We start from the raw sequence: 17,917 nt of genomic DNA on the forward strand, positions 1-17,917 counted from the left end.
CAAAGGAGAACAAAGTCAGCTCTTGCTTCATGTACACGTGTGCCATGTCCTGAATTGTACACAGCTACATAATGTTCTTACTTCTATTTCAGTGGACCCAGCTGGCCATGAAGAACAGGGAGAATACCACAGATAGAGGAGGGCATCCCTGGGACATCGGAGGGCACTGTCTCTTTCATCAATAGAAGAGGAAGAGGAGGAGGAGGGACCTGGAACATCTTCAGGCAGGGGAAGTGTGTTCACACAGACAGACACAACATCAGCCACAGACTGGGTGGAGGCTGCGAACACTGTAGGGGCGACATTGAACTGGACACATCTGGCCAGGAGGGGAGGAATTGTATCCTCCTACTGAAACACAAGAACTGCACCTGCCTGAGGTGTTCCCAGGGTGGGCCGAATCAACATTTGTGCCTGCCTCTGACCCATCCCTACCTCTTGAGGCCCACATATCAGGGCCCGCCACTGCACCTCCTGCCACTAGTCCCCCTCTAAGTACCCGCCCCACTGCCTTGAGAAGTATCCCTGTCCCCGACACCCCACATCCCTCATGTGCAAGTCAAACCCCTCCCTGTTATGTCACCCCTGTGGCTGCATCCCAGGAAGGGATGGTGGCATCTGAGGGGGAGCCTGGCATGACCTATCAGCTTCTACAGTGGGAGGAATGTGCAAGGGGAGTGTTGCTGTCATAGATTGATGGGGTCCTGTGGAGGTCTCCTAACAAGGGGCTGGGGATGATATGGTTCGGGTCAATGTGTTGGCTCCCCTCCATGCATTGACTGTGAATACTAATTTGGTATCTTTTGAGTATACCTCTGTCATCTTCATAGCTAATGCATGGTGTCTTGCACTCTCTTCCCTCTGTATGGCCATGATGTCACTCAGCCTCTTCCCCATGTCTTTCCAGGATGTATCCATTCTCTCCATTACCTGGGTCATTATGAGTACCAGGGAGTTGGTGCATGTCCTGTAGTGAGGCAGACATGTCAGACAGTGTAGCCCCCATATGTCACAAATGTCCTGCCTCACATCTGACTGCTGTTGTATGAAATCCTTTCCCACTCTACCATGAGTATCTGACAGCCCTCTCTGCCTGGGATGACCTGCATGTCTACCAGCAGGGAGGGCGAGGTTGGTGTGGCAGATGGGAGGTTATGAGGAGGAGATTTGGGCCTAGGGGTTACCTGTTCCTCACCGGGATGGGCACATATCTCATATGTTATAGAAAAGTGCTGTTAGGCATTGACAGTGTAGGAGGGTGTAGGGAACCAATTTGTCTGACCTGGGTGTGTGGGCTGTGAGGAAGTGATGGTTGAGTTGGGGTGTGTGAGGAATGGATCATACTTTGGAGCATGGGAAGAGGCACTATGCTGACCAGAGTAGATGTAGGCTAGTTATAGTGTGCAGGGGATCGGCCTCTTCATCTATTGGAATCAGGGCCTGATCTTTCTTCTCCTCTACTTACTCCTCCTCCTCCTCTTGTGCAGTTTCACCAGCTGACAATGCATCTTGGAAGAGGACTGGGTTTTCACCTCGGATTGCTCGTCACCCGCCACTGGTGGAAGGTCCTTCCTCCTAACTGGACTCATCGTCCTCACCACCTGTGAGGCAGGTTGCAACAGGCTACATTTTTGCCTTACAATATCATGCGGTGCAACACAGGGATTGAGTCAAATTATTTTCATATCAATGGATGTTTCACATGTGACCTGGTTTGTGTGCACCTGCATGTGGCAGCTCACCTTGTGACATTAAGGTGTTCAATGCAGATGTACAATGCAAAAGCAAACTTACCAGTTCCAACCACAACACAGTGTGGTATTGAGATCCCCCTTGATGTCAGCTGCTGGACCAGGCTCATTGAGCATGTAGCAGAACACATGGTCCTTGATCCGGTAGCTTGTGAAAGAAGTGACAACATAGTTAAGATTCTGCATGTTTTATATGTGAATATGCACACTTGACACACACACATCACTAATTATGTTAAGTGCATTTTACACACCAACTTCAGATGCCATGCTGAAGTGCCAATATCTGCTTATCCCATTCCACAAGGCTTTGTTTATTGTACATGGGTAGGATATCAGTTGTCAACAACACTATGGGCCTCATTCTGACCCTGGCGGTTGAAAACCGCCAGGGCAGAGTGCCGCGGAAGCACTGCCAACAGGCTGGCGGTGCTTCATGGGCAATTCTGACCGTGGCGGTAAAGCCGCGGTCAGAAAAGGGCAACCGGCGGTTTCCCGCCGGTTTACTCCTGCCCCAAAGAATCCTCCATGTCGGCGCTGCTCGCAGCACCGCCATGGGGATTCCGACCCCCTTCCCGCCATCCTGGTCCTGGCGGTAAAAACCGCCAGGAACAGGATGGTGGGAACGGGTGTCGTGGGGCCCCTGGGGGCCCCATAATGATTTTCAGTGTCTGCCTAGCAGACACTGAAAATCGCGATGGGTGCCACTGCACCCGTCGCACCCCTTCAACTCTGCCGGCTCCATTCGGAGCCGGCTTCATTGTTGAAGGGGCTTTCCCGCTGGGCCGGCGGGCGGCCGGCGGGCGGCCTTCTGGCGGTCGCCCGCCGGCCCAGCGGGAAAGTCAGAATGACCGCCGCGGTCATTTGACCGCGGTACGGTCTTCTGGCGGTTCCCGCCAGGCGGGCGGCTTCCGCCGCCCGCCGGGGTCCGAATGAGGCCCTATGTGTTACACATACCCGATGGATGGTTAGCAGTGGGTTTGATTGCTGCAGCCTGGATGTCTCCTAACCCCCTATATGGTGTCATCTGTATCACTGAAGTAGTCCTGACAGCAGCTGTAATATAACATACATATTCATAACTAAGTACAAAGGATGATGGTGATGATTCTATATGTACATGTCAGAGGTATTGACCAGTGATCTTCAAGTGAAAGGCGGCCCTCATATCAACCAGGTATCACACTTACAGGCAAACATGTATTTGAAGGTTACTGAGAGCTACAGGACGGAAATAACTAGGGTGTCCTGCACTGCCTATCTTTGAAAAACGCCTTCATAATTATGGGCATCATGCATCCTACATATGAAGTGGTATCTACTAATTTGGAAAGGAGTCTTCCACAACACAACCAGAGCTGGTTCATCTTTGCACATCAGATGTTGTCAGTGTTTTGCAGAGTACATGTTCAATATACGCGATTATTAACTAAGGTATGGGTAACATTCAGTCTACACCCCCCCCAGACGGTACAACATTGCCCACTGTGGACAGTGAGGCCAGCGGTTTCTGCTCTGCACTCTTCTTCTGGCCTGGGTTCCCAATGTATGAGAACAACATAACGGTTTATTTTACATGACACTGGATACCGTTATGTACAGAACACATCCTGAAGTCCTGTATTCCAAAGTTTACTCATTTGTGATTATGGGGGGAGAGGAGGTCTAGGATCACACAATTTGGTCAAGTGGAAAAGCTGTGCTGATCCCCACCTTTACTGATTTCACATTGTGCAATGGAACCACTAGATGTATATGCCTCCCTTCTTCTAAACCCACCTTACCAGGCACAACCCCACCCTCCAAACGCAAGCCTGCTGGTATCAGTGCACCCCTCAGCCACATCATTACTTTAGCTGTTGTTTCCTGGGATTTTGCAAATATCCATGTCATGGACTTCCAAACAAGTTTTAACTACTCTTCTCCATGGAAGACTTGGGGATATATTGGGGATATATGAGCCCATCAAGGCACCGGAGCATCACTCTTTGTGTGACTCCAGCTGCGCACATTAGTAAAACATGCCTATTAGCTCACAAAGCCACTTTGCATGGTTTGGAATATCCTTCTAGCTATTGAGCGAGTCAAAGTTCAACACATCACTATGTTGCCTTACTCTGCACTTGAGTGGCATTCTATGAACCTTGGGGGGGGGGTTTCCCACACAACACCTAGGGATACTGAACCATGTACACCTGGGGAGCCACAAACACCGTACACTTCCTGATGTGAGTCATGATGACTTGTAACATCGTCAGTCAGTCAGTCCAAGGTCTTTATTTTGGCAGGGTAAAACAGCCATAAAAGCACAAAAAACATTTTTTGAAGAAAATACAATATTAAAATCTATGTATCAAAGATATGAAAAATGTCCATAAGGACAAAAACAATTCAGAGATAACTTTTACACTCATGCATAAAGTACTCTCAGTTTGATAGCAATCACAATGAAATTAGGAACAACAACAGAAGCATACAAAGACAACAAAGACTGTAAAAAATAAAGACCCTCTTTATGTGACTTGCTCAGATTAAGTGAAAAAAGAGCAAAAGAACCAAGCCTGAGGGGATGCGTATAAAGAATATAATAATATAAACTGCAAGGTAGATTGCTGTGATTTTGAACCACCGGGGCAACAATGGAGGGATGAGTGCCAAGTGTTAGTAGTGGGAAAGGCCACTAGATGGTGGATAGTATTGAGGTGAAAATGTGAGAGATAAAATCTATGTTGAGGGTGTGCAAACCACACTAAACATTGTTTGAGTGAGGGAAATGGAAAACACAACATACAACCTGCTATAGTGGGCTTATCTAGAGCACCTCTAATCCTCGAAAGGCTTTCTTCACTTGTGCCTGTGAATTTTTCCCCAATTATAACAGGGTTACAAAAAAGATGATTGAAACCCAGGATTTTCAAGGTTTCCTTGATGTAAACTATCCACGATATAGCTAGCTTTTTATCAATACTTAGGCAATCGGCCAGAACTTGACTAGAAAATGTTGCATTTGCAATGCCCCATAATTTAAACCACAAAGCAAGGGGGGTGAAATTTACTTCATCCTCCAGATGTCTAAGGCCGGCCTCCATTTGCAAAATGAAGCTCGCTGTTGACTGTGATAAGGTGAAAAGTTTACACAGCAAACCATTCTCAATAGTCTGGAGTTTACCTACTGAAGCACAGTCCCATACCTCAGCAGCATATGATCCCACCACAAGACACTTGCTTCTATATAATTGGATCAGTTCCCTGACTGGTTTTTGTCCCAGCCTCTTTGAAAACCTAAAAATGGTTCACAACTGCTTCCATCTTTTGTGCGTGATTAAACACTAAGGCATCCCAATACCCTCCTGCATGTCACAAAATATCCAAATAGTTTAAAAAAAACTTCACCCTCTTTATTGGGTTGCTTCCACAAAAAATGATTTTTACTTTAGTCTTTCTATGCCCCCATGTCATTGAGAAAAACTTCTCTTGATTTATTTTTAAACTGAGATTTGACATAAAACTGAGAAGCCATATAACAATTTTTGTTACCCATTACCTCTGTGAGCCAATACCATTACTTTTGCTACGTTGAGTAGCACAGGTAATGGTTGCGATCCAACCCTGAGGACATCCTCGGTGCATGTGACTAAATGGGATGCAAGTGAGTTAATATATACTAAAAAGAGGAAAAGGGCTAAAATATATCCTTGTCTGACACTCCTTTTTACACCAATTGTGTCCGTACATTCACCCATATGTGCAAAGCGGACTTTTGTTGTGGTATCTAGATGTAAACTCCTTATTAAATTCAGGTAGGGGGGCTAAATACCGAACTGGCCTAAGAGGTTCCAAAGACTCTCCTGATTCACTAAATCAAAAGTGCATGAGAGTTCCATGAAGGCCATGTACATGCACCCTTTCTTGGCCAAAATGTATTTGTCTTTGAAGAGTACTAAGTTAAGTGCCTGCTCCACTGTGCCTATACTTGGTCAGAACCATACTGAAAGGGGCAAAAAAGGAAATCTCCTCCGCCCAAGCTTCAAGTCTGAATAAAACAACATAACCAAGTATTTTCACAGTCGAGTCCAGTAAGCAAATGGGACAGTAACATTTGGGGGAATTCCTATCTCCCTTTTTAAAAATGGGCACTATAACTGAATCCCTCCATGATGGGACCAAATCTCTACTTACCGCGGCCCTCAAAACATTAGTAACCAGAGGGGCCCACAAGTCAATATTTGATTTGAACAGGTCACACGGGATCCCCTCAGAGCCTGGAGCTTTCCCATTTTTCTCACTGATTAAGGCTTCTGTTACTGAGGACACATTTACGAGTTCCTCAACCCATGCCTTCCCTCCTTGACACAGCTCAAATGTATTTTCAACTGGGGCACACCCCCCCTCTGAGTCCAGGCTAAAAATAGATGTCAAATGAATAACCCAGTCTTGTGCAGTGATGTGGCAGGCCTCTACTAGCAACTGATTTTCCTAAAGGAAGGAATGATTGACCACTTCCCAGAAGAGGGTATTGTCTTTAAGCACAGCGGCTTTAGTGAGGTCCTCCCACTCCAGTCTTTTTAACTCCTCTCTTCTCTGCTTCAGGGCACATTTGTACACCGCCCTAGCACTTTTGATGTCCCTACTTAAGCATGACAACGAGTGTAAAATGGCCTTAAGCTTTTTGAGAGCTGTAGTGCACTTGTGGTTAAACCATGGCTGGCCTTGCTTGGGCTTATAAGGTCTTTTTGAGGTAATGCTATTGGAAATCATCTTGGCAAATCTATCAAAATTATCTACAATGAAGCTGGGCTCCTTGGACTGGAAAAGGCTATTCTGCACTAAATCAAAATGTTTGGCTATCAGAGTATAAAGGAATTTGGTGGGGTCATGATCACTCCATTTTTGGAGGCCCCCTTTATTAACAGAATATTTTATGGTGGGGGGAACCTCAGTGGGTAGGCAGTCATCCTATATTGCAGTAAAAGTTAGGGAGAGGGTGCTATGATTGCTATATGGGAGAGGTATAACCTTGAAGGATTGTGGAAGACTGCAAAAAATGCTTGAGAACAAGATGAAGTCCCCAGTGGAACCTTCCGCTTTTCCTGTGAAGGTGGGGGGGGATTCCTTTTTTTAATCTCGCCATATAGCTGATGAGAATGTTAAATGTTAAATTTAAATTTAAGGTAACAATTAATACATTTAAAGCCTCGCCATACCCAGAATGTGAGAAATGCTCCAAATGTACACCCCAAGATTAGTATAATCACACACTCGTTCACCACCAAACTAACATTTATGTGCATTAGAGTCACTTGCCCATATAATTGAGGTATTTGAATTGCCTTGATCCAAAAGGTTAAAAATTTCTAATCCTAGTTCATCAATTATTCCTATTGGCTGTGACTGGAAAAAATGAAAATAAAAGTTTAATAAAACAAAATCCAATTTATTAGAAATTTGGACTGAGAGGATCTGATAATAATGTTTCAAAACATTTAAGTGAACCTTCACATCTGGGATCACAGAGGAAATAAAGGTTACCAATCCACCCTTACCTCTCCCCCGTTTGAGGGAATTGCATTTGTGCAAAAAGATTTAAACCCTTCTAAAAAGACCTCCTCCAAGGCCCAAGTTACCTGGCAACAAATAATTCCAAAACCCTTGGTCAGATTTAGCCAGCCCTTCTTCCGTAATTTCTGCCGAATACCTGCGATATTCCATGAAAGTAATTGGAGATCTTTATTTGAATTAGCCCGATGCAGGAAAATAGTCACCTTGTTTTGCTCTTGGGAAAAAGCTCAAGTCCTGCAGTTATGTTCCCATGGATTTTGGGGCATGGCATTTTCAATCATGAAGAGTCAATCATTTCCATCCATCCTTGACAGGTCAACAAATCTATTCTTCAAGGGGAGCAGATTGCTTCATTGAAAGTTAGGCCTTGTGAGCGCTTCATAATTTGGCGCTAAGTCCTGAATATTCAGATGTCTATAGAAAAACCCAAGGAGCAAGAATTGTATAGTCTTGCTGCACTGACCTGCCCACAATCCACCTACAAGAGGGCCAATATTAACCCTTAGGTAAGTCCTATACACATACATTTTTTGTCACTTTTTCACTGGCCATCATGTTACGATGTGGTATACTGTTATGAGCCATATGTGAGCATATGGACATGAGTGACAAAAGTGACATTAGACACACAACACATGCCGCGGACATTTAAACCACAGTTTAGGAGCATGAGTCTTTGCTATATAAATTTTTTTATGTAGCCTTACCAGTGTCCGACATCCACCCAGTGTGTGGTATCTGACCAGTTGTCACACCCTCACATGTTGCAGAGGTCATTGCAGGCTGTATTTTTCTGGACAAAATCACAGGGCCTACAATTATATTAGTGTTTTCACTTTACACTCTATGATGACATATGTGATACACAACAATACCTAGTTTATTACACATTTCTGGCACAGTTTATAGATTCCATGTAATGTATCTATGAGTTGACTGATCACAAAGTAAGAGGTATTGCACTCACCTGGCCACATTTACAAACCAGTTTGTGCTGATGGTCAGGGTTGTTGTGCTCCATGACATTGCCTCCCTGATGGTGCAGGGCCCTCGGCTCCAGTGTGTGACTGTACTCTGGCTGTATGTGTCTACAAAAGGGAAAGGTCATCAGACACAACCAAGATATTTGAATATGTGCAACCTGTTACATTTGTACATCTCCATGCAAACAGCATTGGTAAGTGAATGAGGGATACTATCTATTGCCATTTACCAGTGTTAAGTGGATGAGGCAGCAGTGATGGACCACTGTTTGGGACATAGGAATTGGCAGTTGCAGTTGCCATCACAAAGGATTCGGGGACTTGTAGTGTAATGGACTAGTTGAGACACATGCAGTTCTAACTCACCATGCAGATGACACATACCTGCAACAACATTCAGGTCACATTTGTGGAGTATCACTGACATTGCTCATTTGGTATCATTGTTAGGATCATCATGTATTATCTGGCACCACATTGAGGTCATCACTCAGAGGCAGCCCATGGAGCAGGTGGAGGTCTGTAGTGGAGAAGACATCTCAAGTTGGAGGAAGGCTTCAGTTGATACACCAGGAAGAGCTCTGGCCACCTATGTCCTGGTGTACTTCTTCACCATCCTCTTGTCATCCTGCAACTTTGTTTTGATGTCAGTTGCAGTCCATATGTCCTCCCCCAATGTACTGACTGCCATGGCCAACTGCTGCCATAGGGATGCCTTCTGTGCGGAACGGCTGATGTAGAGTGGGAGTCCATTTAGTCTCTTGTAGTTCCTGATTATGTATCTGAGGTTCCTGGTGGTCTCCTCCTCAGTGTAGTTTCTCTTCCTCCTAGAAAGTAGCATGACTTCTATGTATGCAGAGCAGACAGGCACAGTGTGGTTGTGGAGAAACCAGAACCTTGCTTGAGTGCTGTTTTTATCTGTTTTTTGGTGCAGGGTTGCAGGTAGCATTGATGATGTGCAGGTGTATGTAATTATATTGATTCCGGCCCAAGGTCAGATGATCCTCCCCAGTGAGTATGGATGCTCCGCCCCAAGTGCAGATATTCTGCCCTGAGTATGGATAATTCGCCCGAGTGCAGTTGATCTACCCCACATGCCGATCATTCACCCCGAATGAGGACCTAAAGCTACTACTCAAAACTTACCTTTATGAATACAAAAAAGTCTAAATTTACCTTTGTGAATCAGGCCCATTGTTTAAAAAAAAATTATGTAACCTTAAAGTTCCCATGAATTTGAGCATGCTAATCTCCACTTTAAATTCGCCAGAGTAAAGATTTGACATCTGTTACATTTTCTTTTAACTCTGGGATTGTACCCCTGTATCTTTTAGAACCATGACCTCTTCTGGTCTTTCGTGTGCTGCTGGACTGGTGTGTAAAAGAGACGCACTAGACTTGTCAGTAAATGTGGTTGAAGCTTGTTGTTGTCCATCCTTCTCTTTCAATAAATTCCTCTCATTGCCTTAGGCTATGTCATTCTGTGCTTTTCTATTTTCATTGCCCTCAACAAATGTTGATGTCTGAGATGAATTCTTGGTTTGTTGTTTCTTACTGCATATTTCAGCCTAATTGTAGATCTGACCTATTTTCTAATCAATGGTGTCTCATTTGAATTTCTTTATCTTTCTACAATTCATTTAGTGGTATACCTATCAAGCTGAACATTGATATCATTTATAATTGACTCCCCATTCTACTTATGAGTTTTGCTCATGATTTCTTGTTTGAATTGTAAAAGTTCTAACGATAATTGGAAATTTCTTCAACTATTTATAAAATCAAATCCAGAGAAAATGTATTCAATATGGCATAACATATTTGAGTGATTTTTTTATTGTTCTTGCGTGGGGTTGGTTTCAGTGAAGTATGTAATCCTCTGGGTATTCCCTTTGTTTTGTGATATTTGATTAGATTTGTTGCATTTAAACATTGGTTTATGTCTTGTTTCATGAGGTACAATAAGTATTTCACATTGATTTTTATCATTGCAGATCTTGTTGTAGTTATTTCAGTTTCTTTAATCAATTAATATACATGTTGAACGTCCGTTGAGGTAAAACCTAAGGTACAGACTCAGTTCTATGTCATATTCCAAATTTCTCCAGATTACATGTTTGACCTTGGGTGCTGCTTGATGGCAACTGCAAAAAGTAGAATGATATTGTGGAATTCAGCGCAGTCCTTTCTTTCGCAATGAATCTTGTTACTTATAAGTGGATAGTGTGTTGTAGGGTGTATGTTCTGACCATAGGGGTAAATTCATAATGTTGTTAAAACCTTATGGATATGTTGCCAAAACGATTTCAACATTGAGATAGATTTATGGATTATTCTAATTTTATTTCAGTATAAAATATGATTTTCTCTTGTTCCATAGGAAACCCACTTATCATGTGGGGACATTTGATGAGAACTTTGAAGGAAATGTAAGAAATTGATATGAATAAAGACATGCGATAAGAAGTGGAACTTTTTATAATTCATGAATTAAGAGTGCATAACTTGAGATTAATCATAGGGAATACAAGGATGCAGGTTGAAACCAATTAGGACCAACTAGTAGTGCTTAAGGGAGACACTATCCTGAGACAAGAACAGTGCTGATGAACATTACAAAATATTGCCCCATTGGACTTAACATTCCAAAATCAACAACCAATGGGATAATATTGAATAAATATTAATCAGGGCAAGATATTTTTGTGGGAAGATATCTTTAAGCCTGATTTAGATCTTGACAGTGTTACCGCCAAGAGGCTTCAGCAGTGGACCCGAAAGGACCATCAACGGTGTTCCACCTGCCATATTTAGATGTATTGCGGCTAAGCCGAAGACTGTCATAACAGAGCGTAATGCATTGTACCAGCTGCATCCCGCAACCAACGTGGCAGACTCCAATATGCCACAGTTGCCATCTTGATGGCAGTATCCTGCAGAGACTACTTAGATAGCACAGCCGTGCTGGTGGTGTATCAGCAGTGGCCCATGACAACGGGAGTCCGTTGCGGAACCTATTCAGTATAGCACTATGGCTTTGGCTATTGGATGGATGCTAGCAACCCACAACCTTTGTATATTGAACAATTGTGAACAACCGCACAACACACTATAAAACACACTTCAATTCAGTCCAAAACACTGCAGCAGACCATTTGGTTGCAGAAATTGACACACAGGAGCCAGTTTTTTCTCTGTGTTTCTCTCTTTAATATTACTTTTTTCTATTATTATTCTTTTTGGGCACTATTTATTTTCAAATTTATTCTATATGACCAGGAGGAGAAATCCATGTTTCCCTGAGGAGGAATTGTCTGTCATGGTGGATGAGGTAATTAGATTAGAGTCATAACCGTTTGGAGCACAAGTACAAAATATAACCACATCTAAGAAAAGGCAAATGTAACCACCTGTGGGGGAAAGCGAGTTCACTGGCCTCCAAGCATCACCTGGAGGCCCTGGGGACTGGTGGTGGTTCTCCCAGCCACCCCATTACAGCTCTTTCTCTGGGAGGAGGTGGTCTTGCAGATCCTACATCCTGAAGCCTTAACAGGAATCTCTGATGAAGAGGAGACTGGTAAGTTTAATTTAGCAATGTCTCAGCAATCACAAATGGAGTGTTCCCTTACATTAGACATCTATACTGGCCCAACACCCTTATCAAAACAGACATTCCTGTACTTGACTCCACAAACTGTCTTGTTTAATACCAATTACTAGCACCATGGTTGTATTTCCCTTTTTAATAATGTGCAATATGTTTAGTCGGATTGTGTGTTGTGCATGTATGTTGTTGTTCTCCCAAAACAGGTATACAACTCCATCCATTTGCACAGGAAGGTATACTGCTTGTAAGTGTTATTTTCACCTATTCACATCATACCCATATGTGTGTACATGCTGCAAATGTGTGTTCATCTCCTCTGTAGTTATTGAGATAGATATGAATAACGCACTTTTTAAAAATTATTGTCTATGGTGTGATAGATGACTACAACTACCACGATGACCTGTTTTTGTATCTGCAAAACAATAGTGCAATGTAATTTTGCTCTACCTTCCTTTACTTCCATATGTGCACACCTCTCAAAAACTTGTGCATTTGAGAGTCACTATTATGCCATGGATAAAAACATCAGTTGTTGTGTACCCCAAGCATGTTGGCACCTGATCATAGTTACATTGAAGAGATGTAAATGCTCACATAATACATAGACTTTATAATCCAGGATTTCCTACCATGTGATGTGGCATCCTGAATAGAAATAGTATTAGCACACAATTTACTTTGCACTGTCCATGTGATGACCAATGTCAGTTTTACTATTAAGTTGAACCACAGTTTGTCTAATGTTTTGTAAAGTGGTAGGCCTTGGATTGGTCCAGTACTCTATTCTACTCACCACTGTGTTGGGTTGAATGTCTGGTACACGTAATGTACAATTACTGAAATAAGATTTTGTATTTCAGGAAATCTCTACAACATCATCACTGGGGTTTGCAACTGTGTAAATCAGCTTGCATGTGTAAAACAATGAAAATCACACAAAGGCCTAATCATTTTATCAGTGTGATTTTACTTTTTTAGGTTAGCTCATTTGTAGCTAAAGACACATGTGAGTTACAAACCAGATTATAATTTCATATTGTATGCTTTCTTCTCAGGTGAAACCACCCAGGCCAGTGTACCACTGTCTGCCACTCGAGATACCTACACTCCAGACCACAATCAAGTCTTCAGTGAGGTCTCTACTCCTGCAAGTCCAGATGATCGGGAGCAGCCTGGTCCATCTGGTCTGTCTGGCCAGACAGCTCCAGTGAGCTTCACTCGTCCCACACCTAAACCTCCCACCCCAGCTTCAACAACACCTCACCCACTAGAGACCTCTACTTCCTGTGTCCAAAGGAACATCAACCCACTCTTTTGCCTCCCGTCCTGGCTGTTGTTGAGACAACTCCAACACTGCCTCCAGTTGTGCCAGGACTCAGTGTAATGGAGCACATTGCCTCCAGGGCTCATGGTAGTCGGGGTAGGTGTCATGGGAGGGAATCAGTGGGCCAGGAAAGTGCAGCCGCTGGTTTCTCTGCCAGACAGACCACCATAGACTGAATCTTGGGAGCAGTACAAGAGTCCCAAGACATGATGGGCTAGGCCGTTACTGAGTTTAGAGAGATCAAGGATGTGCAGAGAGAGCTCATGTCAGAAATATGCAACCACGCTGACAAAATGAGCTCCCTGGCTGGGGTGCTTTTTAAAATCTATCACCACATGTGCAGGGCTTTTTCCATATCATCTTCCCTGTTCTGTGGTCCTTTTACATCTAGACCAAGTACACCACTGCCAGCCACAGAGAGGGAGGCCCTGCCACAGGAGGAGCCTACTTCTCCCACCCCAGTCCCTGCACCTGTGCCCCCTCCTCCCCAGAGGGAAGGCCATCCGGATCACCAGAAGAGTATTGCAAGATCCCCACCACCACTTCCAAGAGATGCAGATGCTAATTTCCTCCAGTGTATGTCTAACATTCGCTCTGTGGACTATTGCAGGAATACATTTACCTTTTGTGAGTACAGTTGTATCTTGTAAATTGGACATCAAACTGTTTTAGCCTCTACTACTATACTTTCATCCGCCATGATAGACTTTTTTTTAGTTCATTTTCTCATTAATTGAAACACCTTTCTATTCCTTTTTGTCATGCTAATATATGATTTGTACACCAACTACAAGACTGTTTCTGCATTTATTGTAGCATTGCTGTTTTCATCACTGTCTTCCACCTTCATTTTTTCAAATTATTTGAACAATTATTTGCAAAGGAAAATTATAAATGACAATGAGGTAATGTTTTACCCATTTCATTCAAACAAAACAAATCAAAATTCCAATGTGTTAGTAATATACATATGTAGGTAACAAGTCTTACAAGAAAGCAATGCTGAGTTGTACAAACCATGCATAACCCCAACAGTCTGTGCCATTTAGGGGTGGATGTTGCACAATCTTGACACCATGGAAGAATAGGAATATTGTAAGGGATCAAATTAAATAGGCAAACTATCTTTGGCGCATGACCTCAGTTGGAGCCATGCATCCTGCCCTCAAAATAGGAATCCTACATCAATAACACCTATAGTCACATCATGGAAGTTACACAATGTTGAGGCCACATGACCACTAAAGGACACTGCGAAAGTATCTGGTGCAATGACACAACCACCATTCAGTGGTATCTGAAACAAATGTTCTATCAAATATGAGGCAACACATTAATAGTTACCTTAACTGAACACAATTTGAAGATTTAGCCAATGTGAAGGAATAACAGTATGCTATGGCGTGACATACACATGTGGTTTGAGCAAGTTAAGTGGCACATATTGCCTTGATGGCAATATTACAGAGAAAACACATCTGATAAATCTCCTGAACTTCCATTCAATCATAGTGCAAATTGTCTCTGGACAAGATCTGTCCATCCCAAGTGGGTGTCTGTTATAGGATCAAAATATGTTTACTTTGTACTTTCCAGCAGCAACATAACACTGCAATGTATCAACTTTGAAATGTCCAAAAGAAGATGACATGTGAAGGACCCTGGAACAGAATAACAAAGGAGATGTAATGATTTCATGTAATAAATTGGACTCAAATAACAAGTTAGGAGGGCATTTATGCTTAGCATAACCAAAGTTAATCCATGCCAACAACCCCAGTTATCAATGTAGGAAAACTCTGATCCACTAATGTCTTTGCGTTGGTGTTAGAAATGGGGTCTTTGGTTGGCAGTCAGGTTACCCTCACTCTAGTCAGGGTAAAGGAGAATAACCCTTAGTTAACCCCCACTCACTCCCTTGGTAGCTTGGCACGAGCAGGCAGGCTTGACTTCAGAAGCAAGGTGCAGAGTATTTGTACCAACACACACAGTAACTCAGCGAAAACACTACAAAATGACACAATACAAGTTTAGAAAAATAGATAATATTTATCTAAACAAAACAAGACCAAAACGACAAAAAATCCAGCCTACACAAGTCAAGTTATGAATTAAAAAGCAAAAAAGCCTTAAATCCTTTTTGAAAACAGTGAGAACGCTGTTAGCAAGCAAAAATACCTGGGTAGCGACAAAAATAAAGCTGCACGGGCGAGTGTGTGGCGAAAAATGCCAGCGATGTGTTGATTTCTCACCTGCAAGCAAGAATGTGAGTCATTCCTTCTCCAGTCAGATTGGCGTGCATCGTTTCTTCTCTCCCACAAGAGAGCAATGCGTCAATCCAGACGGGCACCTCAGGTCCGGGCAGGGTTTGAGTTGATTTTCCGCACCCAGCAATGTTGCGTCGAAATCTGGTCACACAGTGTCAAGAAACCGCGCTGTGTGGGGTCTTGCGTAATTAACAGTAGCCGCTGTGGGCGTCATTTCTCCAGCCACGTTGTATCCATCTCCCAGCCACGATGCAGGTGCAGTGTTGATTTTAGCTGCTATGCCAGCAGCGTGTTGTTTCTCAACTGCGAGGCAGGTGGTGCATCTAAAGTTTTCCCGCACAGCGATCTTTGAGTGGATTTCCAGCTGCACCTTTGAAGGGCCCACGCCCAACTAGGGCACCACTTGACAGGCGGGACGCTCAGCAGAAAGCCCAAGTGCTGGCAGAGAGAAGTCTTTGTTGTCCCTGAGACTTCAACAACAGGAGGCAAGCTCAGTTCAAGCCGTTGGAGATTCTTCACCAGTGGGAAGTCACAGAAAAGTCAGTCTTTGTCCTCGCTCAGGCAGAAGTAGCTACTGCAAGCAGAGTCACAGAATGGTTTAAGCAAGAAAATGCCTACTTTTTAAAAGTGGCATTTTCAAACACACAATCCAAAAACCAACTTCACTAAAAAATGTATTTTTAAATTGTGAGTTCAGAGACCCCAAACTCCAAATGTCTATCTGCTCCCTTAATAATAGTTTAAGGCAGCCCCCGTGTTAACCTATGAGGGAGATAGGCCTTGCAACTGTGAAAACCAAATTTGGCAGTATTTCAATTTCAGGACATGTAAAACACATAAGTACATGTCCCACCTTTAACATAAACTGCACCCTGCCCATGGGGCTACCTAGGGCCTACCTTAGGGGTGCCTTAAATATATAAAAAGGGAAGGTTTAGGCCTGGCAAGTGGGTACACTTGACAAGTCGAATTGGTAGTTTAAAACTGCACACACAGACACTGCAGTGGCAGGTCTGAGCCATGTTTACAGGCCCAAGGCACCTCTAGTGCACTTTACTACGGACTTACTAGTAAATCAAATATGCCAATCATGGAAAGCCAAACAATACAATTTACACAGAGAGCACATGCACTTTAGCACTGTTTAGCAGTGGTAAAGTGCCCAGAGGTGTAAAGGCAACAAAAACAAGTCAGAACAAATAGGAGGATAGAGGCAAAAAAGAATGTAGATGACCTTGCAAAAGGGAAAAAGTCCAACACTTGGACTTTTCTGAACTGACCATTCCTACCACATTGCCATTGCAGACTGATATGTTCTCTATGTCACACGTTGTTCTGACATTGGAGATTACAATATGTAAAGGTAAACTAACACTCAGGTGAAGAAGTGGTCAATAATATCTTGCCGTAGGTGAGTTCCTACTTCTTCACCACTGTCCCTTTCATTGGGTATTTCAACATCCTCACCTGGTGGCTCTTCACAGTCTCTTTCCTTTGTTATTATTGGAATGTTTCGTCGCAGGCTGATGTTGTGGAGCAGGCAGCAGGCAACCATGATCTGGTGCAGCGTGAGTAGAGGAAGGCTTCACTGGTGTTGTTCAGATACCTAAAACTGGCCTTTAGGAGCTCAAAAACCTATTCTACTGGCCTCCATGTTCTTCCATGGGCCTCAATGGAGCAGACTTCCCCTGACGTTGTTGGGTTCCTCAGCAGAACCATGGTTTGTTGTGATGAGCTGACTCCCCTACATGGAAGCAACATATCAATCTTTTATTATCATATAAAGACATTATGAATTCCTAAACTAGGATTCAAGCAAATGATCTTCAAGTCATATTGTACTTACCAACAAGCCAGGCCCTCTCTGGTCCAAGTTATGACACTTGCAGGGGTATGGTTCTGTTCCGTAGTACAAATGAATCATGTGTTCACCCAGGAAAGTTTGCACACACACTTGAGATATATAAATCTGATAAACAATTAACTTGAACATTGATTGAATGGAAGTGCTTCTGGCTGCTTTAGACCTGTTCCCTTGTGTGTAGTGGCTCCAAGGAAATATGTGTGCCGTCTATTGCTCCAGCCATATGTTATAGATCACCCAAAGCATAAAATTCCCCCTTCATGGTGACCAAATCTTGTTAATGTGGGAACTGGATGTAGCTGTTGATGTGTCTCATCATTGAAGCAAGGATGTCATGTAGCACACCACTGAAAGTTGGTTGGGACATTCCCCCATATATTGTCACAGTATTTTGAAAAGAGCCAATGGCCACAAAATGAAGTACTGCCATGAGTTTCTGTGTTATTGCTGTTGTATTCCCATTGTGAGGCAGGAGATCAGGTGCCAGCTGGTGACACAAATCCAGGATAGATTGCCTATTTAACTGAAACTTCTCAATGACATCCCTTTCCTCCATGGT

Source organism: Pleurodeles waltl, chromosome 2_1, assembly GCF_031143425.1.
Source record: "Pleurodeles waltl isolate 20211129_DDA chromosome 2_1, aPleWal1.hap1.20221129, whole genome shotgun sequence".
Lineage (NCBI taxonomy): Eukaryota > Metazoa > Chordata > Amphibia > Caudata > Salamandridae > Pleurodeles > Pleurodeles waltl.